General features: G+C 42.2%; 1 pseudogene; it reads left to right on the top strand.

Annotated features, from left to right (window-relative positions):
• Positions 1 to 12,969: 12,969 nt before the first annotated feature.
• On the top strand, positions 12,970 to 13,070 carry LOC124717557 (annotated as a pseudogene).
• Positions 13,071 to 27,922: the final 14,852 nt, after the last annotated feature.

The following is a 27,922-nucleotide window of genomic DNA, read 5'->3' as shown; positions in this document are numbered from 1 at the left end:
CAGTAAAGGAAACATAAAAAAGAAATTTCGGAGTAGGAATTAAAATCGATGGAGAAGAAATAAAAAGTTTGAGGTTAGCTGATGACATTGTAATTCTGTCAGAGCAAAGGACCTGGAACAGCAGCTGAACGGAATGGACAGTGTCTTAAATGGAGGATTTAAGATGAACATCAACAAAAGCAAAACGAGGAGGATGGAATGTAGTCGAATTAATTCGGGTGATGCTGAGGAAATTAGATTAGGTAATGAGACACTTAAAGTAGTAAAGGAGTTTTGCTATTTAGGGAGCAAAATAACTGGCGATGGTCGAAGTAGAGAGGATATAAAATGTAGACTGGCAATGGCAAGGAAAGCGTTTCTGAAAAAGAGAAATTTGTTAACATCGAGTAAAATCTGAAAGTATTTGTATGGAGTAAAATCTGAAAGTATTTGTATGGAGTGTAGCCATGTATGGAAGTGAAACATGGACGATAAATGGTTTAGACAAGGAGAGAATAGAAGCTTTCGAAATGTGCTGCTACAGAAGAATGCTGAAGATTACATGGATACATCACGTAAGTAATGAGGAGGTATTGAATAGAATTGGGGAGTACAGAAATTTGTGGCACAACTTGACTAGAAGAAGGGATCGGTTGGTAGGACATGTTCTGAGGCATCGAGGGATCACCAATTTAGTATTGGAGGGCAGCGGTAAGCGTAAAAGTCGTAGAGGGAGACCAAGCGATGAATACACTATGCAGATTCAGAAGGATGCAGTTTGCAGTAGGTACTGGGAGATGATGAATCTTGCACAAAAATACAGTACCATGGAGAGCTGCATCAAACTAGTCTCTGGACTGAAGACCACAACAAGAACACTGCAAATGTTCACATCACTGCAGGTTAGTTGCACCAGGTGGCTGGCCAGTGGTGTCCAAGTTAAACACGCCGGTAAAGCTGCTGCGTCGAATCATCGCTGAGTCGATGTACGCGTAGCGCACAGCATAAAACGTATCCTCATTACCGAACTTGACTATACTCGGGACAACTTGGCTTCCGTTCCACGTGAAATGAAATCCTATGAGGTTCCAGCAAACTTGGAAGAATACGTAGTGTAGGGTTTACATGAGTTTTATTCTTACGATGACCACAGTATAGATCCTCCGTGAGCGATGCGACAACTTGGCTGTATTTAGTGTCGCCCGCTGATACTTGTTTGAGGGCAAACTGACTTTCTAGTCGGGCAAACCGTAGTAGAGGATTATGTTGCCAGAATGGTGAGGTTTTTGTAGCGTTCGCTGTTTTATTCATTGGTTTGGTATTTAACTAATTTGTAAATGAAAATGATAATCTTATTTTATTACATTGAGTAATTACTAAATAATTTTTCTCCCGGCTAAGGATTTTGTCAAGTTGCTGAAGAACTCCAAGTTAACGTCGTGTTAAAGTGTTGTCTCTGAGTTGTGTATGTGTCACTAAATCACAGTTCATACAACAGATTCCATTCAACTATTGATTATGATGGAAACAGTTATCTTCAGCAAAATGGTCATTAAAACCACCGAATATCAGCCGCGCACAATACTGACGTATGTTACGTGAAACAATATTCTTCGCAACTCGTGCGTAATTAATTTCGGCTCCATACATCAGCTAGAAAAGTTTGTTATAAGGATCGTGCTATGAGCACTATTTTTAAAGAACCAATCTGATTCGAATTATTTTCATTAAAATGAGTTCGGGACCACCGGTGCACATTTATTTTTACACATTTTTATTACCTTCGGCATTTATGTCTCCAGAGTTGCGTAATTTGAACTTGCCGCTAGGATAATTGTTAAGATGGCGGCGGACAATTGATAGAGACTTTCTTTTGTTAGAGCAAACAGGATAAGTATTTGAAATGCTTATTAAACTTTACTTTCGTATTGTGCACTATTTAGACTTCATCAAGCAAACATTTGATTTTTTTCTAAGGAAAACGTAGACAAAATGCGCGATACAAATTGCTATCATCAATGGCTGCGCTCCTTGCAGCGGAAAGAAATAATGAACACAGATAATGCATATTGAGTGACGAATTAAAGTTACAAATAATTATTAACTCATATTTATAATAATAATGAACTCTATTCTCAAGTAATAATTAACAAATAGCTACAGTTTCTTAACAGACCTCAGTTTGATATGCGTCCGCAACGTACAATAACCATCCAACAAAAGGTAAAAACAAAGGAAGACAAACGCAGATCATAAAAGGAATTTGCAATTATCATTGTCTTTCTATGATACACATCGATATGTCCAACTACATCATAAAATTTTATATAAATAATTAATATTTATCATCTTTTTCACTGTTTTTTCATACATCGAATAGATAAGTTTATAACTCTTAGAGGCATAATTTCCTCGCGCGCACTGTAGCTAAAATTTCTCTCGTGGATCTTACATTCTGTAGTTATCCTGTTGACTGCGGTGCTGGCATCCGCTTCAATTGTGAATTGTGAGTCATTCATTCTCGTGTGGGAACGGGCGCGGCCTGGCGAGGAAGTTAAGGCGCCAGTGTTGCGAAACTGCGCACACGCTGAAGCCGGCGTGGACGTATCGTAGTGAGTATGTCTCATCAAACATGTGTGTAACAGAGAAAACGAGATACTTATTCCAAAAACATACTATTTTAAAAATCATACAGTTGTGCAAATATGAATGCTTCCACAACGTAAAAGCGGGAATAACTAACGGAAATGTAGACCAAAGAGCACCTACGGAGTGTTTATAAAAAACTTTCCCTATTTAGCACGTTATCACAAACGTAATAGTATTAATAGAGTATTGGGTGCAGGAGCAGGGCATTGTTAGTGAAGCTACACTACTGACCATTAAAATTGCTACACGACGAAGATGGCGTGCTACAGTCGCGAAATTTAACCGACAGGAAGAAGATGCTGTGATATGCAAATGATTAGCTTTTCAGAGCATTCACACAAGGTTGGCGCCGGTGGCGACACCTACAACGTGCTGACATGACGGAAGTTTCCAACTGATTTCTCATACACAAACAGCAGTTGACCAGCGTTGCCTGGCGAATCGTTGTTGTGATGCCTCGTGTAAGGAAGGGAAATGCCTACCATCACGTTTCCGACTTTCATAAAGATCGGATTGTAGCCTATCGCGATTGCGGTTTATCGTATCGCCACATTCCCGCTCGCGTTGGTCGATATCCAATGACTGTTAGCAGAATATGGAATCGGTGGGTTCAGAAGGGTAATAGGAACGCCGTGCTGGATCCCAACGGCTAGCAGTCCAGATGATAGGCATCATATCCGCATGACTGTAACGGATCGTGCAGCCACGTCTCGATCCCTGAGTCAACAGATGGGGACGTTTGCAAGACAACAACCATCTGCACGAACAATTCGTCGACGTTTGCAGCAGCATGGACTATCAGCTCGGAGACCATGGCTGTGGTTACCCTTGACGCAGCATCACAGACAGGAGCGCCTGCCATGGTGTACTCGACGACGAACCTGGGTGCACGAATGGCAAAACGTCATTTTTTCGGATGAATCCAAGTTCTGTTCACAGCATCATGATGGTCGCATACGTGTTTGGCGACATCGCGGTGAACGCACTTTGGAAGCGTGTATTGCCGGCCGGAGATGGCCGAGGGGTTCTAGGCGCTGCAGTTTGGAACCGCACGACCGCTACGGCCGCAGGTTCGAATCCTGCCTCGGGCATGGATGTGTGAGATGTCCTTAAGTTAGTTAGGTTTAAGTAGTTCTAGGCGACTGATGACCTCAGGCGTTAAGTCCCATAGTGCTCAGAGTCATCTGAACCATTTTTGAAGCGTGTATTCGTCATCGCCTTACTGGCGCGTCACCCAGCGTGATGGTATGAGGTGCCATTGGTTACACGTCTCGGTCACCTCTTGTTCGCATTGGCGGCATTCTGAACAGTGGACGTTGCATTTCAGATGTGTCGCGACCCGTGGGTCTTACCTTCATTCAATCCCTGCGAAACCCTTCATTTTAGCAGGATAATGCACGACCGCATGTTGCAGGTCCTCTAGAGGCCTTTCTGGATACAGTAAGTGTTCGACTGCTGCCCTGGCCAGCACATTCTCCAGGTCTCTCACCAACTGAAAACGTATGGTCAATGGTGGCCGAGCAACAGGCTCGTCACAATACGCCAGTCACTAGTCTTGATGAACTATGGTATCGTGTTGAAGCTGCATGGGCAGCTGTACCTGTACACGCCATCCAAGCTCTGTTTAACTGAATGCCCAGGCGTATGAAGGCCGTTATTACGGCCAGAGGTGGTTGTTCTGGATACTGGTTTCTCAGGATCTGTGCACCCAAATTGCGTGAAAATGTAATCACATGTCAGTTATAGTATTATATATTTGTCCAATGAATACCCGTTTACCATCTGCATTTCTTCTTGGTGTAGCAATTGTAATGGCCACTAGTGTATATTATCATCACAACAGTAATGCTACAGCTGTACTTCGTGAATATCGCCGGCTGAAAGGACTACGGAAGGGTCCTGTTTCTCCACCAGCTGCGCGCAGCATGAAGAAGAGGTTCGAATCGACTGGAGAACTGGGCGTCACTGCTGTAAGAGGCTGACGACCGGTTACACCATAGGTGGTTGATGACACCGCTATTGCTATGGCAGACACCGCTGAGCGTGATTCCCGATCGTCTGGCAATGTGTGTGCTGTGTCACGACAGTTGAACATCCCGTGATCCACTGTAAAGAAAGTGTTTCGAACCATTCTTACGTGGTATCCTTACAAGATCCTTATCGTACAGCAGCTAATACCACAGGAAGCACAACGACGCGTAGACTTCGCTCTCCACTTTCTCGCAAGGATTGAAGTTGTAAAGTGCTGGCTCTGGACCATCCAATGGACAGACGAAGCTCATTCTTCTCCAACGGATGACGTGAACACACAGAAATGCCGAGAATGGACATCTTCACCTCCAGTCACTGTGCATGAACTTCCTCTGTATGGTGGGCATTCCACCGTATGGTGTGGCTTCATTCTACGTTCATCTTTGGCCCATACTTTTCTGAACACGTCGGCGCTCAAAGGCCAAATACGTGCAGTGTGACTGTCCAACGTTACTGCTGTATACTTCTCTAGCATGTCGTACCCGCCCTACAGTAGAGGGATGCATTGAACTCAACACTTCTCATGCAAGACGGGACCCAACCGCACATCGCTCGTGAAGTTCACCTGCTTATCCGAAGGACATTTGGAAACGAGCGAATTATCAGCCAATCGTTTCAAATGCTTGGCCGGAAGATCATCTCACTCCCTGTAATTTCTGGTTGTGGGGATACCTGAAGGACAGGGTTTACTAGGGGCACATTCACCCATGTGCTGACCTGAAGCGTAGCATATCAAGAGAAGTAGCCAGCATATTCCGGACACTCCTCGTTCTGCTCTGCAGAATGCAATCCTGCACTTTAAGAATCTTCCGGACACTGATGGGCGCCATATTGAGCCTGTTTTCTAACAGTAATAGCACCGGTATGTAATGGTAGGATGTACAGTATCAGTTCATTAAAAGTGTTTCGATTGATTGATTCTGCATTATTTTTGTTCCCGATGCCCTTGATATTAATGGTATCAAGTTTGGTCCTCGTACCGTGAGTAGTTTCCGTATTATAACGTGCTAAATAGGGAAATTTTAATTATAGCCACTCGGTATATCAATACTGCTTAAAACTGCCACAGCACGGAACGTTTATATGTCACTGTACTAAGAATAGGTCATTGCATACTCATACACGCAGAGAATTAGTAACCATTAGGCTGCTTGATATTTAATTTCGTGTATAAACTTATTTCGGGTTTACGCCTTGATCAGTACATATGCAAAAAATTGCATTTATTTGTATTTTACATAATATGTAATTTATACACATTTTTTTTACATTTGATGTTATACTGAAGTCCTGACGTTGTAAACAGATGATTGTCAACTTTGAGTAAGCTGTTGCACCTGGCCGTAGTTGCTGGGTGTAATATTTTTTCAATAACGTTTTAAAGTTGTCCAGTGATCTGAAGTTGCACGTATATTATAAAATGTTTTTCATTACTTTGACAGTTGCATAATTAAAGTCTTACAGCTGGTTGTTTACTCATAGATATTAATATAATTGTGGGTCGTGTATCTGCGGAATTGTTATAGATATGTTTGTAATATCTGGTGTTTTGGTTATCCGTTATCACTAGTTATAAAATGGCAATAAAATATTTGAAGCAATTTGGAATATACATACATACTAAGGATTATCCACACAAAATACCAAACGAACAAACCGATTTCAAGCATACACGCTTTTTCACATATTTTACTGACATATTATGTAGATTATGTAGGGATAAGGATAACCAAAACACCAAGGATTACAAACATATCAATAACGGTTCCATAAATGAAAGACCGCAGTAACTTCGAGTAACAACTAGCTGTCAAACTTGAATTTCTACGACTGTCAAAATAATAAAAGGAACTATGGTAATACACATGCAACATCAAATCCTCGGACAGTTTTAAAACGTGACTGAAACAAGTTACACCCAATAACTACGGACAGCAGAAACAGTATACTCAAAGTTGACATATGTCCGTTTACGTCAGTAGATGAGTATAACGTCCAATATAAAAAACCTGGAAAAATTGTATATTATGTAAAATACAAATAAAATGCGATTGTTTGCAGATGTATTCATGAAGGAAATAAAGCAGAAATAAGCTTATATACGAAAATAAAATATCAAGCAATATACTGTTCACTAATTCTCTGTTTGGTGTCATACTGTGACATAATGTACACTGCAGGTTTCATAATAAAGAAATATATTAATACAGGTCGCAGACCTGAGATACAATTTATTTACGTGTGATTTAGGGTGTCTTTCGCCCAACAATTGTAATTTTTTTTTTCTAACTGCGAAGTACTCGCAAGCAGTGTTAACAATAAATAAACTATATCAGTGCTGCTTTACTCACAGAATTTGGGTTATCTCTAATTTATTGTATGTAACGAGAATAATTACTTACGATTTTACTTGTGTCCTAGATTGGGATACGGAGTTACGCAAATGGGAAAAGTGTTCAGTTAGCTAGCAAACAATTTCCTTTGAATAAATCCAAGGTATTTGTTATTGCTATTGTCGTCTTCAGTCCTGAGACTGGTTTGATGCAGCTCTCCATGCTACTCTATCCTGTGCAAGCCTCTTCATCTGCAATTAACTACTGCAACCTACATCCTTCTGATTCTGCTTACTGTATTCACCTCTTGGTCTCCCTCTACGATTTTTACCTCCAACACTTCCCTCCAGTGCTAAACTGGTCATCCCTTGATATCTCAGAACGTGCCCTAACAACCGATCCCTTCTTCTAGTCAGGTTGCACCACAAATTTCTCTTCTGCCTGGTTCTATTCAGTACCTGCTCATTAGTTACGCTATCAACCCAACTGATCTTCAGCATTCTTCTGTAGCACCACATTTCAAAAACTTCTACTCTCTTCTTGCCTATACTGTTTAGGGTACATGTTTCATTTCCATACATGGCCGCACTTCATACAAATACTTTCAGAAAGGACTTCCTGACACTTAAATTTATACTCTGTATCAAGACATTTCTCCTCTTCAGAAACCTTTTTCTTGCCATTGCCAGTCTACATTTTATATCCTCTCTAGTTTGGCAATCATCAGTTATTTTGCTCCCCAAATAGTAAAACTTATCTACTACTGTAAGTTTCTCATTTCCTAATTTAATTCTCTCAGCATCATCTGACTTAATTCGACTACATTCCATTATCTACATCAAAAATGGCAGCAGGCGGAAGATCTGCCCGGGAAAAGAGGAAGAAAAAAGGGAACATGAAATAGAATATGTAATGCGCCCCTAAGTTGGCCAATTCGTGTAAATAAATAAATAAAATTTTTATAGTTTATGTGAATTCTGGTTTCTCGGATTGCGTCCTTCTCCAGACATTTTATTCATGATGTTTGCATATTTTGTGAAGTACATTTCGTGGTGGAAGATAGGGAACTTCTATTATTTACCCTTATGGAGTGTTAATGACATTATGTACTGAACGGAAAGGTGAATAATCGATTGCGGTTTATTGGGAGAAGTGTAGTAAAGTGTGGTTCATCCGTAAAGGAGACCGCATATAGGCCGCTGGTGCGACATATTCTTGAGTACTTCTTGAGTGTTTAGGCTCCGTTCCAGGTCGGATTAAAGAAACACATCGCAGTGATTCAGAGGCGGACTGCTAGGTTTGTTACTGGTAGGTTCGAACAGTACGCAAGTGTTTCGGAGATTCTCCAGGAACTCAACTGGGAATCCCTCGAGGGAAGGCGACGTGCTTTTCGAGGAACAATTTTGAGAAAATTTAGAGAAATGCCATTTGAAGCTTACTGCAAAACGAATCTGTTGCCTTCAACATACATTGCGCGTAATGACCACGAACATAAGATACGAGAAATTAGGGCTCATAGTAGGCATACAGACAGTCGTTTTCTCTCCTTCTGTTAGCGAGTGTAACAGGAAAGGAAATGACTACTAGAGGTAGGGCGTACTCTCCGCCACGAGCTGTAAGGTGGATTGCGCAGTATCGATGTACCTGTAGATGTAGATATAGATGCTAATGTAGATGCAGATTTAGGCATAGAAAAGTCTGTATATTTCGCATGTCACTCTTTATCAATTCGGTAATTTGATGCGATAGCTCTAATTACTGTTATTTTACCTTCTTTACGTCAACACTTTGTTACTGCAAGATGCGACTATAATATCTGGAATCACTTTGACGCAGCTACTGTTCCGTCAACTGAAAGCTCTTTTTATTGTTGTCAGAAAAGTTATTGTCCCACAAAAAAGAGTTTAAACACCCTAAAATTTTTGTGGTTTGTTACATTCCGTAACTTATTTATGTATTACCCAATCAACTTTTGTCAATACATGCCCCTAAGCATTTAAATTTTTGCACCTGTCAAATAACTGTTCTATCACTGACGTGAACAAATCTAGTCTCACTGTTCTCTATTGCATATCCAGTTTCTGTTGGACGCACCCCTGCTCACCATTTGTCAAATTTCAGATACAAACGTCGTATGATTAGCTCAAGTTCGTATTTGTGGTGTCGTCCGAAAACAGAGGTGCTGAAGCCAGGTTGGTACCTCACAACGCAGCCACAAGGAAAGATAGTCACTGCAAACCGTATTGACGAACGAGCATCACAGGTAAAGTCACGCCCACAAACGTTCGCCATGCCGCCGCAAAGGCTCTTCTGCTTAACGATCGATCGCAGTACCGCTCAGCACATTCCGCAGTCAGCGAATAATGCTACAGCATCACCTTCTAGTGGGCCAGCTGTATGATCAGTTTAAGAGGTAGAAATGTACTTGGAAGTTATTAGTATATGTACTCTGAGTGTAAGACCTGTATTTTCTCAGCATCAGATGGCACATTGATGTTCAGAGACAATTATAAATATTCGTGACACACCTGTAGAAAAGGATTGTACAAAGTTAAGTAATTCTTCACTTCTATGTTATAGTAAGGTGAAATAATATTTTTTCTGTGATAGCATCAACTCGGTCTCCTCTTGGAACAATGTAAAGAACTGATCATTGTACCGACGAGAATATTTTCGTCTGGGTGGACAGTCTTCATCTTGTGCTTGAATGCACAAACCGCAAGACATACTTAGGAGTATAAAAATGAACAGAAAACAGTGGTGGCGAGAAAATGTACTGCATAAAACGTGATAAATGCATAGTTCTGCAGAACAAGTAAAAATTAAACTACAAGTATCAGTAACTAACGAAGAAGAACTCCAAAAATGTGCTAGCAGACGGCATTTCCCGATGCAGGCGAGAAACCAGGCGGAAATCACTGTAAATAAAAAGCAACATATTGTTAATGGATTGTTTTTCAATCTTAAAAATAAAACAAATTATAAATATCTTTAATTACAGACCGGGGCAACGGCCTTGCCGCAGTGGATACACCGGTTCCCGTGAGATCACCGAAGTTAAGCTCTGTCGGGAGTGGTCGTCACTTGGATGGGTGACCATCCAGGTCGCCATGCGCTGTTGCCGTTTCTCGGGGTGCACTCAGCCTCGTGATGCCAATTGAGGAGCTACTCGACCGAATAGTGGCGGCTTCGGTCAAGAATACCATCATAACGACCGGGAGAGCGATGTGCTGACCACACACCCCTCCTGTCCGCATCCTCAACTGAGGATGACACGGCGGTCAGATGGTCCCGATTGGCCACTTGTGGCCTGAAGATGGAGGGCTTCAGACCACTAAAGATGCTTTACCTCAATAAAGCGAAACGTGTCTGCCGCAAAAAAAAAAAAAAAAAAAAAAAAAAAAAATAAAACGCGTATTGTCTTGTAGTTGTAAAGAGAGAAGGAAAATACCTCCTGAAATGTGCTAGAATGTCCTGATCATCAGCAAAACGTAACGAAAACATCGCTACTGATTAACAAGGACTCCCATTCCTCAACAGCCTTGCGTTTTCAAAGAGACGCTTCAACGCATAAATTGAACAAGACGAGTGACATATTGTCACCTTGTCTCACCCTTTGATGACATTACTAGGTTCTGATGATTTTGACCCTCTTTTAAACTGTACCTTATTATCTCAGCACACATCAATAATAAACTGTAAAAGTTGGTCATCCACGTCCATATCTTTTATAGTTGCCCACAGTTTTGCTATAGCTATCGTGTTTTAAGCTTTCGCTACATGTACAAAGGCAATGTGTAATTTTTCCCTTATTGCTACAAATTTTTGTATTGGATGTCGTAAAACAAAAAGCTAACCTGTACAGGATCTGTTCCGTCTAAACTCACTGCGGTCTTAGCCAGTATGTTGGCTAGCACTCTGCGTTATTTTCACATACTTAATTTTAGCTTGAACACGAACCTTTCCAAAACAAAAGTAATGTCCAACAAATGGGTCCCAGCTGGAGATGTGAAAGTCAAGGACAGTCTATTAGAAGAGGTCAATGAATATGTCTACCTTGGCAAGACTGTAAATATGAAGGGAGACATAAGGCCAGAAATATATCGACGCATCAAGCTTGGCTGCCAAGCATTTGGGAAGAATTCAACAGTATTCAGATAAAAAATGCCAGTAAATCTTAAGAAAGCAGTGTTTGATCAATGCATTCTTCCTGTGATGACGTATGGCTGCGAGACATGTACACTCAACTCATTTACAAAAGGGAAACTTAGGACAGCACAGAGAGCCATGGAGAGATCAATGCTGGGCTATAGAAGTAATATAGGAATATGGCAGATGATATCCGGTCTGTGACGAAGGTTATCTTAGAGACAGTAGGCTCCTTGAAATGGCAGTGGGCTGCCCACGTTGCAAGAAGAAAAGAGAACAGATGGACGAAGCAAGTACTGGAGTGGAGCCAGAGAAAGTACCGAAGCCCTAGAGGAAGACCACTAGACAGATGGGACAAAGACGTCAAGAAGATCGCTGGTAACACCTGGCAGAGAACTGCTCAAGACCGTCCTACTTGGAGAAGACAGCTGAAAGCCTACCTGAATCCACGACTCGAAGAGGCCACATCATTTAATGATTGACTTGGCTGATGATGATGATGAATTTTGCCAAATAAGCAACTCATCGTACTTTTCATAGTAATGACCCTGCAGCACTTAGTGTCTTCTATTCCCCTCCCTGAATATGGGAATCACATATGAATTTTTCCACTCTGTAGGAATTCTAATCCACTGACAACAGTTGTCATCCAGTCTGCCGAGCGCTGTTGACGAGTGGGGTGGACTCAGCCCTTATGAGGCAAACTGAGGAGCTACTTGACTGAGAAGTAGCGGCTCCGGTCAAGTAAACTGACTTACGCCAGGAGAGCGAGGTGCTGACCACATGCCCCTCCATATAAGCATCCAGTGACGCCTATTTGGTGAGGATGGCACGGCGGCCGGTCGGTACCGTTGGGCCTTCGTGGCCTGTTCGGGTGGAGTTTTTAGTTCTTTTTACTTTAGAAAACAGTTGTTCATAAGATGTCCTCCAGCTTGCAATAATTCCACAAGAATATTTCCAGCACCGAATAATCAGGCACTCTTCATTTTAGCTAACGCGCTATTCTGTTTCTCTACCGTAATGATCATATTTCGAAAATTTCTCCAGTCTTTCCTTCTTCTCATTTTCGGTACTGGTGTCTGTCTTCAGTTGGACGATCTGAGCCCACCCCCATTAGCTGAGTGGTCAGCGCGGCGGAATGCACGCCAAGGGGCCCGGGTTCGATTCTAGGCTGGGGCAGGAGATTTTCTCCGCTCCGGGACTGGGTGTTGTGTTGTCCTCATCATCATTTCATCCCCATCTCCAACGCGCAAGGTGCCCAATGTGATGTGGAATGCAATAAGTACTTGCCTTCGGCGGCCGAACTTCCCCGAATGGGGGACTCCCGGCCCACAATGCCGTAAGCTCATTTCTATTTTTAGAAGATCTGTATAATGCTTCTTGCACTCCCTTAAAGGAATTAAGTGGTCTGCTGCTTTGTTTACTGCAGTTTCCTTTATACTATTACTTATCTTCCACATTCTTGTTGTTTGTGATCCACCGATCGGAATCTCAATTTGAATGCATTTCCCACACACTGTTCTTTTCTCATTTAATTCTGGTTCTTAATTCCTGATTTATTGTCTGGTAACTTTGCCTGTGTTGAGGTGATTTAGTTGATAAGTATTTTTTGAATAATTTCTTCTTTTTGCATATCAGCTTCTTAACGTCAACCGAAATCCACGGAGGATCCTGCTTGTCTACACTCTTAGACTAGGCCCCTTATTACTCTGGAGCAATTCTCCCAATCGGTTGTTTGTCATATCCCCATTCACCGCTGTAATCCTCTGGAGTCATTTTTTTGTTCACACTCAAATCCTTTATGGTGAAGTACTTCAGGAGAGAGAAAGATCCTGCGGTACACATACGAAAGTTGGAAAGATACGGAGAACTTTAGAATAGCTCCTCCTCTAGGATGACGCGCAAAATCGTGAAGCGCTCTACATCAGTGCAGCAAACGGTAGCAAACAGTGCAGTCTGTCAGCAATAGAGGTAGAGATTTTAATATTGTTAATACAGGAACACGCCAATAAAATAAACTTCGACACTTTGTTTGATGATTGCGTTGCTAACCTCCATTCGCTCACGGCTTCGCCCGCGTCGTCATATTTTACATATACGCTGATGAGACAAAAAATTAGCCGACCGCTGTGGCCGAGCGATTCTAGGCGCTTCAGTCCGGAACCGCGCTGCTGCTACGGTCGCAGGTTCGAACCCTGCCTCGGGCGTGGGTGTTTATGGTGTCCTTAGGTTAGTTAGGTTTAAGTAGATCTAAGTCTAGGGGACTGATGACCTCAGATGTTGAGTCCCATAGTGCTTAGGGCTATTTGAACCATTTGAACAAAAAATTATGACGACAGCGCACCGCGAAGCTGTATGCTTCCTGGTAGCGCTGAGGGCACGTGACGTGGTACGTGGTAAGAGAAGCATACCGGCGGAGCAGAGAGGAGTGAGGAATCATTCTGACGACGACAAGTGGCGCAAATGCGGAAATCCACCGTTTTAAGAGACTTTAACAAAAGCCAGATTGTTGAGGCCCAGTGGCTGGAGCGAGCATCCCGCAAACGGCGAAGCTGGTCGACTGTTGCCGTGCTACTGTCGTGAGCAGGTATGGAAAGTGGTTGAAAAATGCTGAAACCACGAGTAGGCGACGAGAAGTTGGACGTCCATACCTCATCACAGGACACAGGGATCGGAGGCTTGACCGCTCCTCTGAGGCGGGATAGGCGGAGATCTGTGGCAGATATGACGACAGGATACAGTGCTGTCACAGACAGACACAGGTGTTTTGGAGCTCACCGTTCAGCCCACAGTGCTGAAAATTGTGTTAAGCACCAGAGGATACCTAAGTGTTCCCATGTAGACCCAACAACATTACAGTCGGCATGGGGTCATCCAGACTGGACCGCGTATCAATGGAATCGTGTCGCCTGGTCGGACGAGTCCCGTTTATTGTTAAACTAGGTCTATGGTCGCGTCCAGATAAGCCGCCATACAGACGAAAGGCTGTAATATTTAAAATTTTCCCGGCGAATCAACTGTTCAAAAAGATTTCGGGCTTGCAGCCGGACATCGTGAACTTCATTACACGATATTTCGGCTGGACAATTACCAGCCATCTTCAGGTGAGCCGAACGAGGACTGACGAAGACGTTCTCCGCTCCGTCTTATGAAGTGCGCTGTGGTACAGCCGCGCATGCGTTGAAAACGCGGAGACAGAAGGGCCACACCGCCCAGCGGCAGCGCCCTCGCTGGTGGAACTGCAAGACTCAGCTGCCGTCGGTATTGTCGCTGGCCGCTGCTATCGAAGTCTTCTGGCGTCTTCGTCCCGAGCAAATTTCGGAGATGACGGCATTCCACGCGTCTGCAGTTGCGGAACATTGTATTTTCAACGGACATTCAATGGAGTATGACAAACTTCGATTTTGGCCACAGCAACAATCTTTTGGGACTCCATTATCAAAGAATCCGTTGAAATATACATTGCGGAAAATCTAATGAACCGCGAAAATGGTTACCAACTGAATAACGCGTGGATTCCCGTCATCTCCGAAATTTGCTCGAGACGAAGACGCCAGAAGACTTCGATAGCTGCGGCCAGCGACAGTACCGACGGCAGCTGAGTCTTGCAGTTCCACCAGCGAGGGTGCTGCCGCTGGGCGGTGTGGCCCTTCTGTCTCCGCGACTGCAACGCATGCGCGGCTGTACCACAGCGCACTTTATAAGACGGAGCGTCTTCGTCAGTCCTCGTTCGGCTCACGTGAAGATGGCTGGCAGTTGTCCAGCCGAAATATCGTGTAATGAAGTTTACGCTGACCGGCTGGAAGCCCGAAATCTCTTTGAACAGACAAAATGCTGTTCAGATCGTTCAGCACGCCACTTATGCATGCCGGTGGGAGCAGTACTATGTTATGGGGGACATTCACCTCGGCTTCCATGGAACCTGCGGTAGTAATCGAAGGCAGCATCACGGCAGGGCACTACGTGAACATTATTATGGACGATCTGTAACCGTTTATGCTTGATGTGGCAGTGGCATCTCCAATAGCGGTGGCATCTTCGAGCAGGATAATTGCTCCTGTCGCGAGGCCAGAATCGTACTGCAGCGGTTTGAGGAGCATGATAGTTTCTTGGCCATCAAATTTGTCGTATCTGAATCCGGTGAAACCCAACTGGAACGCTATCAGGCGCCAGCTCCAAGCCCACAAACCATCCGCCCGTAAATTGCGAGAAGTGTGTGTAGGCATCTGGAGCCACAAACCTCTGGAAACTATGAAGTACTCGTCGAACCCATGGCACGCAGAATCATTGCTGAACTGCGTCCCACAGGTGGACCATCACACTTTCAAGCAGTTACTTCAAATGCTTCAACTGGCTCCAAGCACTATGGGACGTAACATCTGAGGTCATCAGTCCCCTAGACTTAGAACTACTTAAACCTAACTAACCCAAGGACACCAAACACATCGATGCCCGAGGCAGGATTCAAACCTGCGACCGTAGCAGCAGCGCGGTTCCGGACTGAAGCGCCTAGAGCCGCACGGCCACAAAGGCCGGCAAGCAGTTAGTAATAATGTTTTGGGAATCCGTGTATATGACATATGTTACGCATATTTCATGTGGCTCTGTAGCGTATTTCGCCACGTAATTGATCCAAACCCAGTGGTAAGTATCTTTCTGAATCGCTAGACTTATTGGTGACGACATTGATCACCATATCTCTGTAATACGTGTAGCAATTTCTAAGAAACTTAGTACAAACACCACTTGCTACCTAAAAAACTACTACTTCGACAGTGAAGCATTCCAATCACCCCTATGGCTAAGGTTGGGCTTGAAAATGATCAAAAAAGCGTAACTCGACAACGTCTGGAGCAGTTTCAACCAAATGTGGCGTCTACATGACTCACTATTTGTGCAAAAATGCTTTGGGAGTAAGATAGCCCACCAGCCCTAGTAGCCGGGCTGAGGAGCAGGGCTGAAATGTGGAAAAGATGTAAAACGACCTATTGATATTTCCTTGCTTTATTTCGATAACTTGGAGTACTGTACTTTAAAAGTATAAAGCGCAGTGTACCTTACGTTCGTACCGCGCGACCGCTACGGTCGCAGGTTCGAATCCTGCCTCGGGCATGGATGTGCGTGATGACCTTAGGTTAGTTAGGGTTAAGCAGTTCTAAGTTCTAGGGGACTGATGACCTCAGAAGTTAAGTCCCATAGTGCTAAGAGCCATTTGAACCATTTGAACCTTACATTCGTGTTGTTCAATACGTCACCAGGTCGCCTAAATGAGCACTGCCACGTCTATATTGTGAATTCACTTTAGAGTGTTTTTATATTTGTTGGCAGTATGGCTAACTAAGCTGCAGATAATAACAAAAAACACTGCTTCCCTATCGGCCTTTGTCAGCGGTCAGCGATGTTAATCATTTAACAGCTTGATATTACATTACCCACTGTTGCTTACATACTGTCGATGGGCAATCAGACTCCAAATGAGAGCATAAAAATACAAAAACGAGTAACATCAAATAGAAACGTTGCGTGTCAGCATGCATGTCCATTAAATTCGATTTGTCAGACAATTCGAGAACTTCAACTAATAACTGTAAACAGCACAAATGTGTTTGACCATAGTGGGTGAAGGTTTTGTATCACAAATCGCGATGGACCAATGAATAGTATAAAGATTTTGTGCTGTCTTCGTTAAAAGGGCTACAGAGACGCCTGAATCCGTAAAGAAGCTTACGACGGTTTTGTTTAAGTCGTGCACCAGTGTCTGAATGGTTTAAACGTTTTGAAGGACAAGTGTCGTTCTTGGAGAACGAGACGCAGTGTGCAATTCGCAGGGAGTAATTTGGGGGTTTGTCGTCCACCCGCCTCCCCACCCCCACCCCGGTATGTTGCATAATCTGATTTTAAATTTTCTCCTGCCCCCTGTATAGGCGTCATTGACGCTGAGAATAAAATCATTCTCGGAACTTTATGGACAGTGTACGTTCGTATGCAATATTTGAAAGATAACGTATGCCCTGCAGCCTAACGAACTGTTTAACATTCCTAATGCGATGGATGTCTACACTGACAGGTACCGTTTCTATGATTATTTCCCACTGAGTAGAATATTTAATTTAAATTTGTGGAACCATAGATAGAACTGTAATACACTATTACTACACTCACGTTCAGAAAAAAAAACAGAACGCCTTGAAAGCCTAGAAATAGGACGTTCATATTCACCCTGGCGGACCCTGTGCCGACGAGGCAACAGGAAACATATTCAACCGAGGTGACTGAAATGCTAATCGTTTCTGGAGTACATGCTAATGTACGTGTCCTGTGAATATGAGCGTCCTGTCTCTAGTCGTCCAAGGTATTCTTGTTTTCCTGAACCTGAGTGAATTTTCGTAGTAACATGTTTCATTAGTTTTGGAAGAAGAGATATAATTTCAAACATGTCAAAATGGATCTCTCATTCTCGTGCAGTCACTATTGCTTTAATCTAAGCTCCGAATTCGTTACTTGTGAGCATTACTAATGAGCTGCCGGCCGTGTGGCTGAGTGGTTCTAGGCGCTTCAGTCCAGAACTGCGCTGCTGCTACGGTCGCAGGTTCGAGTCCTGCCTCGGGCATGGATGTGTGTGACGTCCGTAGGTTAGTTAGGTTTAAGTAGTTCTAAGTCTAGGGGACTGATGACCTCAGATGTTAAGTCCATAGTGCTTAGAGCCATTTGAAACATTACCGAGCTGCGTGCGTGCGGGCCTATAAGAATTACGGTACTTCAGTATGTCTTTCCAAAAATCCGTCACATTTTAAGTACAATACTGTAAACATGTGCAAACATTGACAGTCAGGATGCAAACAGTGGTGCTGAAAGAGTTAAGATAGATAGTGATTCTAATGACGGTGCTAACAAAGAGAATCTTCGCGAACTGAAAACTGTGAGAAATCTCTAGGCAGGAATGGGAGTAAAAGTAAGCATGAAATTACAGTGATAAATTGTATTGCTTTATGTTTTCAAAAGTGACAGAAAACCAAGCCGGCGCTGTTTATGACAAAAAAAATTGGTAAGATTCGCGGTGTACTCATAATTTCACGAATTTAAGGTGGAAAGCTTAGAACGTGAAGATAAGGCGTTTTTTGCTGGTGTTTCTCTTAATGATGCCAATTAACTAAACAATAAAATCCTTGATCATGCAGAGTGCAAATCACACATGAAAGGCATAGAAACCATCTGTAACAAAGAAACGTAAAGTATAGAAAAATGCGTGAGTGAAAGTGAAAAGTTGGGGGAAAAACAAAATCAAGAAAATATAATCACAAGTGTTTTGTTGTTGAGATCTGAGTTTTCAGTGCCTAAATAGTCGTCGAGGTGATGTCCATAACTGCAAATGAACGCGTCAAGACTCTTCTTCACTTCCACCATGAAACAGGGCAATGTCCCTGGCAGCAATTTGTTGAATGACTGCATTCTTCAAATGGTCTAAATTCCGCGGTATGTGGTTAATATACACGGCTCTTTAGGTACACCCACTGACAAAACGTCGCACATTGCTAAGTCAGGAGATCTGGGAGGCCAAGGAACATGGCCAAAATGTGAGATAATCTGTCCAGGAAACAAGTGTCGAAGGGATGCCAACGAAGCGTTCATGGTGTGCGATGTAGCACCATCCTGCTGACATCAAACATTTTTTGAGGAGATTCTTCATCTTCTCAATTCTGGTTTCAAATTTCAAGCGTATTAATTTACTGATCTGAATTAACAGTGATTCTGGCCCCATTTTCTTAGAAAAAAATACTATCCAGTAATGCGGAAGAAGCCAACAGCACCAGACTGAGACTTTTCAGAGTGTAACAGACGCTGATGAATAAAGTGTGGATGCTAAGGAGCCGCGCGGGATTAGCCGAGCGGTCTTAGGCGCTGCAGTCATGGACTGTGCGGCTGGCCCCAGCGGAGGGTCGAGTCCTCCCTCGGGAATGGGTGTGTGTGTTTGTCCTTAGGATAATTTAGGTTAAGTGGCGTGTAAGCTTAGGGACTGATGACCTCAGCAGTTAAGTCCCATAAGATTTCACACACATCTGAACATTTGATGCTAAGGAGGCGAGTGGCGCAGGTTTTGTTTACTGAGGGTCCCATTTGAATGAAAATGAGTTTCATCAATTAAATCACATTAACACTCAAATCACTTCCATTCTGCAAGCAAAGTCTTCACATACAGCAAAACCAGTTGCCTTCAAATGTTTCACAGTAAGAAGTTAGTTCGGCTGGAATTTCAGTATCTTCAAAATTCGTGTCAAGGATTCACGATTGATCGCTAGCTCTCTAAGATGACGTCTAGCTGACCGTGTGAGCTTCTGACTATCGTTGCCCTTATCCTTGCAACATTTTCTGGCGTCGTTATACTTCGTCTCGGTCCTGTACTCGTCCGCGTCTTATCCACTATGTTCCCATTTGATCTGAAGTGTTCCACCAAGCCGGCCGAAGTGGCCGTGCGGTTAAAGGCGCTGCAGTCTGGAACCGCAAGACCGCTACGGTCGCAGGTTCGAATCCTGCCTCGGGCGTGGATGTTTGTGATGTCCTTAGGTTAGTTAGGTTTAACTAGTTCTAAGTTCTAGGGGACTAATGACCTCAGCAGTTGAGTCCCATAGTGCTCAGAGCCATTTGAATTTGTTCCACCAACCAGAGGATTGTGCTACGACTCGGAACAAGTCGCTACTGATCGTGATTGAATTACAAACGCAACATTCGCTGCGCAGCCATAACAGACTCACCACTTCTACCAAAACTGTCGTAGACGAACAAACGATATTGCAAGTCCCACTGCTCCATTGTAATTGGAATGGAGTCTTGTGTGGGAAAGAACTATCCCCACCACGACCTACTCCCTCCACCACACTCTCAGTACTACTTAGTGATGGGGAGATCGTGAACGAGTCGTTCAAATGAACGCTTCACTCCAGTGAAGTGTGAACTAACCACTCAATTTCAATGAACTGGTACTTCAAACTCTTCACAGACAGCACACTCCACACTTGTTTCTAGTTCGTTCACTCACTCTCTTCCCCTCTTCCACTACATCGGCGCTACGTCACTCGTTCTCCCTTCACTTCAGTCCTCCCTCTACTGCCTGTCGACGAATCGCGCGGTGTTTGTGGAAAACGATAGGTTTGCGAGGGGTTGGGGCGGTGAGGGGCGAGGGGAAAGCAGCGTCAGTTGCTTCCTGCAGTGCTGACATCATTACCCGTGACTATTTGTGCAGTTACACTTCGCGTCCACGGATAGCCTACCGTTGGCAGCGCTTGCAGGCAAATGAATATTAAAGATACAAACGAAGAGGCTGGCTGTGTGAGCACGCACAGCCAACATGAAAATAAAAGGTTTGTTAATAACACTGAAAGAGGGATTTCACCTGAAATCGTACCAATGACTACAGGTGACAGTTTACGTTTTGAATCTGGAGGGTTATTATTCTCACCAAAAATAAAATCTACAGGAAAACTTCTGAATAATCACTTACCGTAGGTATATAGACTTTGTGACAGTGGTAAACATACTCATTCTCTTTTGGATTAAATTTTAAAAGGAACATAAAATTGGACTGCATTTCGTTGGGAGCCCTAATTTTCAGTCCATGAATACAACAAATAATGTTTCATTTGGCAGTTAAAGACTTTTTTGGGCGCTTCATGAGAAAATGCCGAGCAAGATTAAACGTAATACCTTATTTATATGTGACAGGCTTCTCTGTTTATCTCTCCTTTGTCCCCTTCGACCATGCTCTATATAAGTTAACTGAGGCGCTGTAAGAGCGTAAAACGTTGCGTGCACGTTACTGCATAGTTCGGCCATCTGTTGGTAAAATTGTGAAGTATTACGAAGCTTTATTGTACGAGCGAGGCGAAGCGAGCGTAGCCGCGGCTGAGCGGCGAACTGGGCAACTTCGCCAGGCTATCGTACTTCATGAATCAACTACTTCATTTGAACGTTTCACGGCAAAGAGTGAAATGAATGAAGTAGTTCATGGGAGTTCGACCCATCTCTAGTACTACTCAGTTCGAAAATGTACGTCTTCCCTGTGTCACCCCGTAGAATCGCATGCAAACTTTATTATCATGAGGAACACAAATACAAAAATTTCCAATAAAATCTGATCAATAGTATACACGCGTTTGTCCTTTGAGGGAGTTGCTTACAATTAGTTTTTCGATATTGTTGAATTAGAAAGTGGAACAAGAAAAGGTATATTCAGTACAATAATAGCAGTTCTTCAAATTTAAATATGCTGTATCAAGAAACAATTTGTAGGTATCGGAAGATATGGTGCATCAACAATGTTTGCATCATGCACAGGTGGAGCCGCTTTCCGCTTTGCTGTATGTTCATTGGCGTAAGGACTAAATTGTCGTGCATTTTATGAACAATAGAATGGAACTACTGTAGCTGTACACCATGTCTTGAATGATGCAGCAGAAATGTATCATATAAAGACTTTTTAAATTCCCTTTATTCCGTGTTCTCCCGGAGTAACAAAAATAAGAGACTACTACAGGATGTTTCACAAGATACATCCTCTCAGCCATTAAAATTAGGTCAAGTTTCACAAGTACGTTGGGTTGCTCCATAATGTAATGCTGTTGTAGATTTGCTTGAAAGTCGCAGTTCTCTTGCCCATTTGCTATGAAAAACTGAGTCATTATTGTTCCTGATCAACTCTTGAGACATCTGAAACTGGAGAGTTGCTAAAATATCTCACAAAGTGGTTGCTTGTAACGAAATTAGTTGTGCTTTATAAGGCTCTAGCAGTTATGCAGGTTTGATCATTGTTTATGCAAAACAGAAATTTTCCAGTCCTCGAAGTAAAACAAAAAATTGACGTGGCTATAAAAATACTTGAAACACAGAAAACAAACAACTTACAGCGACGGGGGGAAAATGCACATTCAAAGGAATCGCAACTAAGAGGAATATTTTGCAAAGACTATTATAAAAGTGAAACATTTTGGAATAATTTTTTTTCTCTCTTTGGTAGGCAATATAAAAAACTGCTTTGAAGTACTTCAGTAGTGACTAAGAAGCGCTCCTGCAAGGCGACAGCAGACAGTGTGGGGCAGAGTAGTACGTAAGTTGTTGCTGGAATACTGACTGTTCTTCGTGTTATAATGCCCCTGTTAACATGTATTGATAAACTTTATATTGCACTTGACTACTATGGTACTGGTCCATCAAAGGGTCAGGGAAAAATTCTGTTTTGAACATGTCCTTATACAAAGTAAGAAACTGAACAAGAAAAAGTTGCCGAACTCTATTAAACACTGTATTCGTCTGTCAATATTGTGTATGGGAAGTTGGCCTGTAAGGGCCTATCTCAGGGACGAAACGAGGTGCTGAAGCAAGGTACGTTAGGCACTGTTTGGAGAGGGTATGTGACTGGGGAAATAATGACGTGTTTGTTGCTTAGCGCTCCTCGCGTCGATAATGTAGCCTCCTAAGTAAAAATTTCGCACGGAGGTAATGAGCATCACGAGACAACCATTTGTAAGTGCGGTACTTGTTTGCAGCAAAGAACGTAAATTAAACTAACCTTCTAGGAATAGAACTCAATGATCAGAAGAAATATGGCCACTGTTCAGGAAGCCGCGATTCTAGTAACAATCTTGAATAAAATACAATATTGTTGCTTCCACCGTTATATTCTTAACTTCCGCGGCAGTGATTGTATTTTTGTTTTTTTGTGTGTGTTCATATCTCGCTTCGATCACTTCAGTTCCTTTAGCCTTAATCCTTTCGATGGCGCATTTTTGCAGCAACTCTGCGAAAGTAATTATTTTTGCTATCCGATATCTTATTAGTAATGTGATCAATTTTTTGATAATTTTATTTTTGTGATTTAGCATCAAAAAGTATGATGGTACACATATACATCACCATGGCACTTTTGTGTGGTATTAAAATTACTGGTAAATGGATCTCCCACTTCCCTTTTGTCTGCTGTTATGTGTTGCCATTACACGTAAAAAATAATGAACAGTGTTTCCTATTTTTACGTTTTCTTTTACTTTATTTAAAATATATTTGCTATCGATATTAAAGTATACTTACCACAATGTGAAAACAATCCTTGAAACTTTATCACACAATAAAGGTATGAGCTGATACAGGTCGCAATAATGTATATTGACCAAGCGAAGCAATGTATTCTGACAACAGCATATAACACTTCCGTCTGCTACTGTTATACCATAACCTAAAAGTTGGAAGCAGGTCGTGAAATAACACTATCTTGTTAAAGCAACTATGGTATAAAGTGACAGAGTAGTGTTACCCTCTGAGAGGAATTTTGTTATGTTGACCGTGTTGTACCTAACAGAGGTGGCTTATCGGAAATGAAAGTCAGAATTACGTAAATAATTAAACAGTGACAAACAAAATTTTGCCTATCTGCACTGTTTAACTGATAATGGAAAACGGTCGCCAGCCTAACTAGGCAAAAGAATGATTAACATTCTCGTTGAAGAAAATAGTTGTTAGTAACTCAAATGGGTAAACGCAACCTATACTTGACCACAAGCGAGTGCAATGAACTCTAACACACTCATATGTTTATGGTAAGAGCGAAACTAACAGTTGGAGCAACACAAACTATTTGCAAAATTATAACAGGTACAGAAAAACACTATCACTTTCAGGGCTTACACAAACTGAGTGGTCTTTATACTGTTAATATGCACACAAGAGAGACAAACACTTAGCAAACAAGAGTGTATAACGTTTCACAACTGCAGCTTTCTCACTTTTACTACATCGAAACACAATGTTAACAAAATTGCAAGAAACTGACTCACCTTTTAGAATTTACTACAGATATCAAGGTGATCATTAGCTAAGCAAAACTTTAGAAACCTCAGCCTTAAGAACTTTTAATTTTGCAGTTGGCAACAGTACTTTAATAAGCAGTATTAATCGGAAAATTATTTTCATCGAACAACATTTACTTCAACCCACTTTCTTGCCACATTAACTTTAATTTTTTTTTTTACTAAGTTCAAGAGACATTAATTAGCATAACATTGGTCATAAAAGTTCTTTCAATAGGAACACTCGGTAATTACTTTAGTTCAAACGGAAAGGAACCTGAGAGGTGTTATGATGAGGAGAAAATTCAAGGTTGGTACATAAATTCAGATATAAATTACCTTATATTTGAGCACAATAACACATCCATTAAGCTGATCCTTCACTGTACATCATTATAGTATTACGTTACAGTGATTGCGCAACGTGGTGGCAACTGCATGTTGGTAGGTGGATTTGCAGGCAGAATTGCTGGACTCTGTCGTTTCTTGGTGGCGATGATAGATATAAATTCCAGAATAGTTCCAGCTATTTATCCATCCATCTGAGGCCTTAGAAAGAAGCAGGAAAAGCCTCTCTCGGATTCAGCACAATATGCATCCTTTACATGGCAGTGCATGGACTCGTAGCTCATCCCCGACTGCTGGCTCGTCCCCGACTGACTATCAGTTCCACCTTTTCCACCTAGGCCAACCACAATTTGCGCGCGCTACACAGTTCCGTTCCCGAGGGGAACCACCCTACCTCTTATACACCAAACTACTAAGATTCCTAAGTGAGGATCAGCAGTTTACATAACAGCAAACAAACGTATTGAATAACACAGAACATTTGCACATATTAACATGTCTACAAAAAATTATTCACACAAAATTACAATCATATACAGTAAGCTTTGTTCCCTCCAAATGGGTCAAAGCATTTAAACGAGACATATGCTACACAGCATAGAATCAAATCACGACATCAAAGGTTTGACAAAGAAAAGAGTACACAATTTTGCTATCGATTCAAACACATTTACAGACGATCAACAATGTAACATTAAATAAAGCAAAAAAACAAAATAAATCAGCACAGCAATAGAGCTATGGTGTTACAAGCAGTAATCCCCACGAGAAACAGAATGTGATTGTTGCAGCAGTTTTCGTACACCTCGTGCAGCCTATTACCACAAGATGTCAGGCATAGACAGAGGTGGTAAAACGTATTCCCAAAACCATTGGGTTACCCCTAAGTTGTGGTACGTATGTTTCCCGATGACCACAAATAAGGCATTAATTTTGTGATAAGTATTGAAAGGAGTCTACTGGGCCACACTTGTATGTGGCACACCGAATGCAGTATTATTAATGTAAACTAAAATGAACCTAGTAAATGATTTTATAATCGATGTCTGTCTCTGATAGGCAATATAATGCGGATCGCTGACTGCGCACGACCGCAGAGCCAAAGATACTGCTTCCTGGGCGCAAAGTTGTAGGTAGCTGTCTGTCAGCGAAAGACGATGGAGTAGACAGTTTTTGTGGTATGCTCTGTGAAGCCGCCAAGTGTTAGATTAATGCAGGAATTAAGAGAACTCGGAAGCAGAAATCTGCATGCAAGCAAGGTAAAGATGTTAAATAATTATAATTTTCGATTTGACAGAACGTTAGTACAGATGAGCTGGCTAATAATTTGTAATTGTTGAGTAAACCCAGAATATATGTAAACTGATTAATAAAAAGGCTAGTTAGATAGATCACTTTTGTAATGCTTCTAAGACTTGTTAACAGAGCTATGTGTAATTTGATAATTTGCATTTATGCTGGATTAGTGAGGTCAGATCATACTTGCTGTAAAAATCTCATTATTTGTGGGTAATTTACTAGATATGATATATTCTTTTTTTTTTCTTTTTGACCGATGTAACTTCAGTTGTCAAATATTTTTGAAAAGCCAAACTTAAGTTGCAATATAATTTCACAAAAAATCTGTGTTAGTAAGTCACCACAATCAGTACAGCCTCCCTGTCCATGTCATATATTTTTCAAAGAGTTGGATTTTTTAAATGTTCTCGTTTAACAGCTAAAAGAATTTCATGTACATTCGAAAGTATTACGGTCAGCACTGCACCGCTGAGCCTGTACTTAGCATATTTGTTATTTTCTTTATGACAGACCAGAACATATCGCGTTCCACCGTTGCTGCTCTAGAGATAAGACAATTTAATGTCTTTCTTGTGTGCACAGGGACCAAAGTTATCAGTTTTGCACTGGGCCAGATGATTCAGTGCCTAAGGGGCTGAATGTACCTTGCAGTGACTGTGTTTCTTTACTGGTATTTGGAGTTGCATTGCCCAATCAATTCGTGTAAACTTTTGCTAACAGTAACACAGAGTAAGCACTCCACTTGCACTTACAACACGCAACACGACAATTCGAGTTCAGTACTCATTTCATACTTCAGATCTCATTTTAAGGTAATCGTAAAGTTTATTATTTCATCTTTGTTAAAGAACGTTAAATTACTATTATTATTATTATTTATAACAAACACACACACACACACACACACACACACACACACACACTGTCCTCTCACTTACACCTTCAATGAAATAACTCGCGTCGTTTCATTAATGATAAAATATTTGTTATCATCATTATTTGTAACAATTACCCACACCATCTTCTCAAACAAACCGAATCCTCTCACTACAGTGTACAGGTCTTGAATGACAAAACCCACACAATTGCTCTAAATGAGAAAGGGTGGCAGAAAGATCTTGAGGGAGAGGGGAGGGAGGGGGTGACGTCTAATATAGCTCGCATATTTGCTTCAAGTGTAACATGATGCCCCAGAAGCTTTATCAGCGACCTTGATATAAGAAACCCTAGAATCTGTTCTGTCCTCGAACTGCTGCTGGTAAGCTGTTAATATAGGGATTGGTTAAGAGCTGGTACATGTTTTCGCCGCTGCAAACTCTGCCACAATTGTAGCTGCATGATATGCAACGAGGGGAAATCCCTCGCCTCCCATTTTGATCACAAACTCTCTGAATCCTTTTGCACAACCATACCACGACACCAAAATGATATTGGTTCCAGTGGGAATATCTTACTGTAGATAATACTGTGAGCGTCAAAAAATACGACACGTATTATCTTCACTTTGGATTTTGTCATTCGCACCTTCTTCAGTCTAGGCAAACCATGAGAAATCCAGTCTGCACTTTGTCGTATTTTAATATGTTCGCCGGCCGGGGTGGCCTAGCGGTTCTGGGCGCTACAGTCTGGAACCGTGCGACCGCTACGGTCGCAGGTTCGACTCCTGCCCCGAGGTATATTTGCTTCAAGTGTAACACGATGCCCCAGAAGCTTTATCAGCGACCTTGATATAAGAAACCCTATAATCTGTTCTGTCCTCGAACTGCTGCTGATAACCTGTTAATATAGGGATTGGTTAAGAGCTGGTACATGTTTTCGTCGCTGCAAACTCTACCACAATTGCAGCTGCATGAGAGAGCTCATTGATATACAACGAGGGGAAATCCCTCCCCTCCCATTTCGAACACAAACTCTCTGAATCCTTTTGCACAACCATACCACGACACCAAAATAATATTGGTTCCAGTGGGAATATCTTACTGTAGATAATGCTGTGAGCGTCAAAAAATACGACACGTATTATCTTCAATTTGGATTTTGTCATTCGCACCTTCTTCAGTCTAGGAAAACCATGAGAGATCCAGTCTGCACTTTGTCGTCTTTTAATAGGTTCGCCGGCCGGGGTGGCCGAGCTATTCTAGACGCTACAGTCTGGTACCGCGCGACCGCTACGGTCGCAGGTTCGACTCCTGCCTCGGACATGGATGTGTATGATGTCCTTAGGTTAGTTCTAAGTTCTAGGGGACTGATGACCTCAGCAGTTGAGTCCCATAGTGCTCAGAGCCATTTTAACCATTTAAT

This window comes from Schistocerca piceifrons, chromosome 9 (assembly GCF_021461385.2).
Source record: "Schistocerca piceifrons isolate TAMUIC-IGC-003096 chromosome 9, iqSchPice1.1, whole genome shotgun sequence".
Taxonomy (NCBI): domain Eukaryota; kingdom Metazoa; phylum Arthropoda; class Insecta; order Orthoptera; family Acrididae; genus Schistocerca; species Schistocerca piceifrons.
The sequence above is the reverse complement of the archived record's forward strand: the minus strand, read 5'-3'. Positions and strand labels throughout refer to the sequence as shown.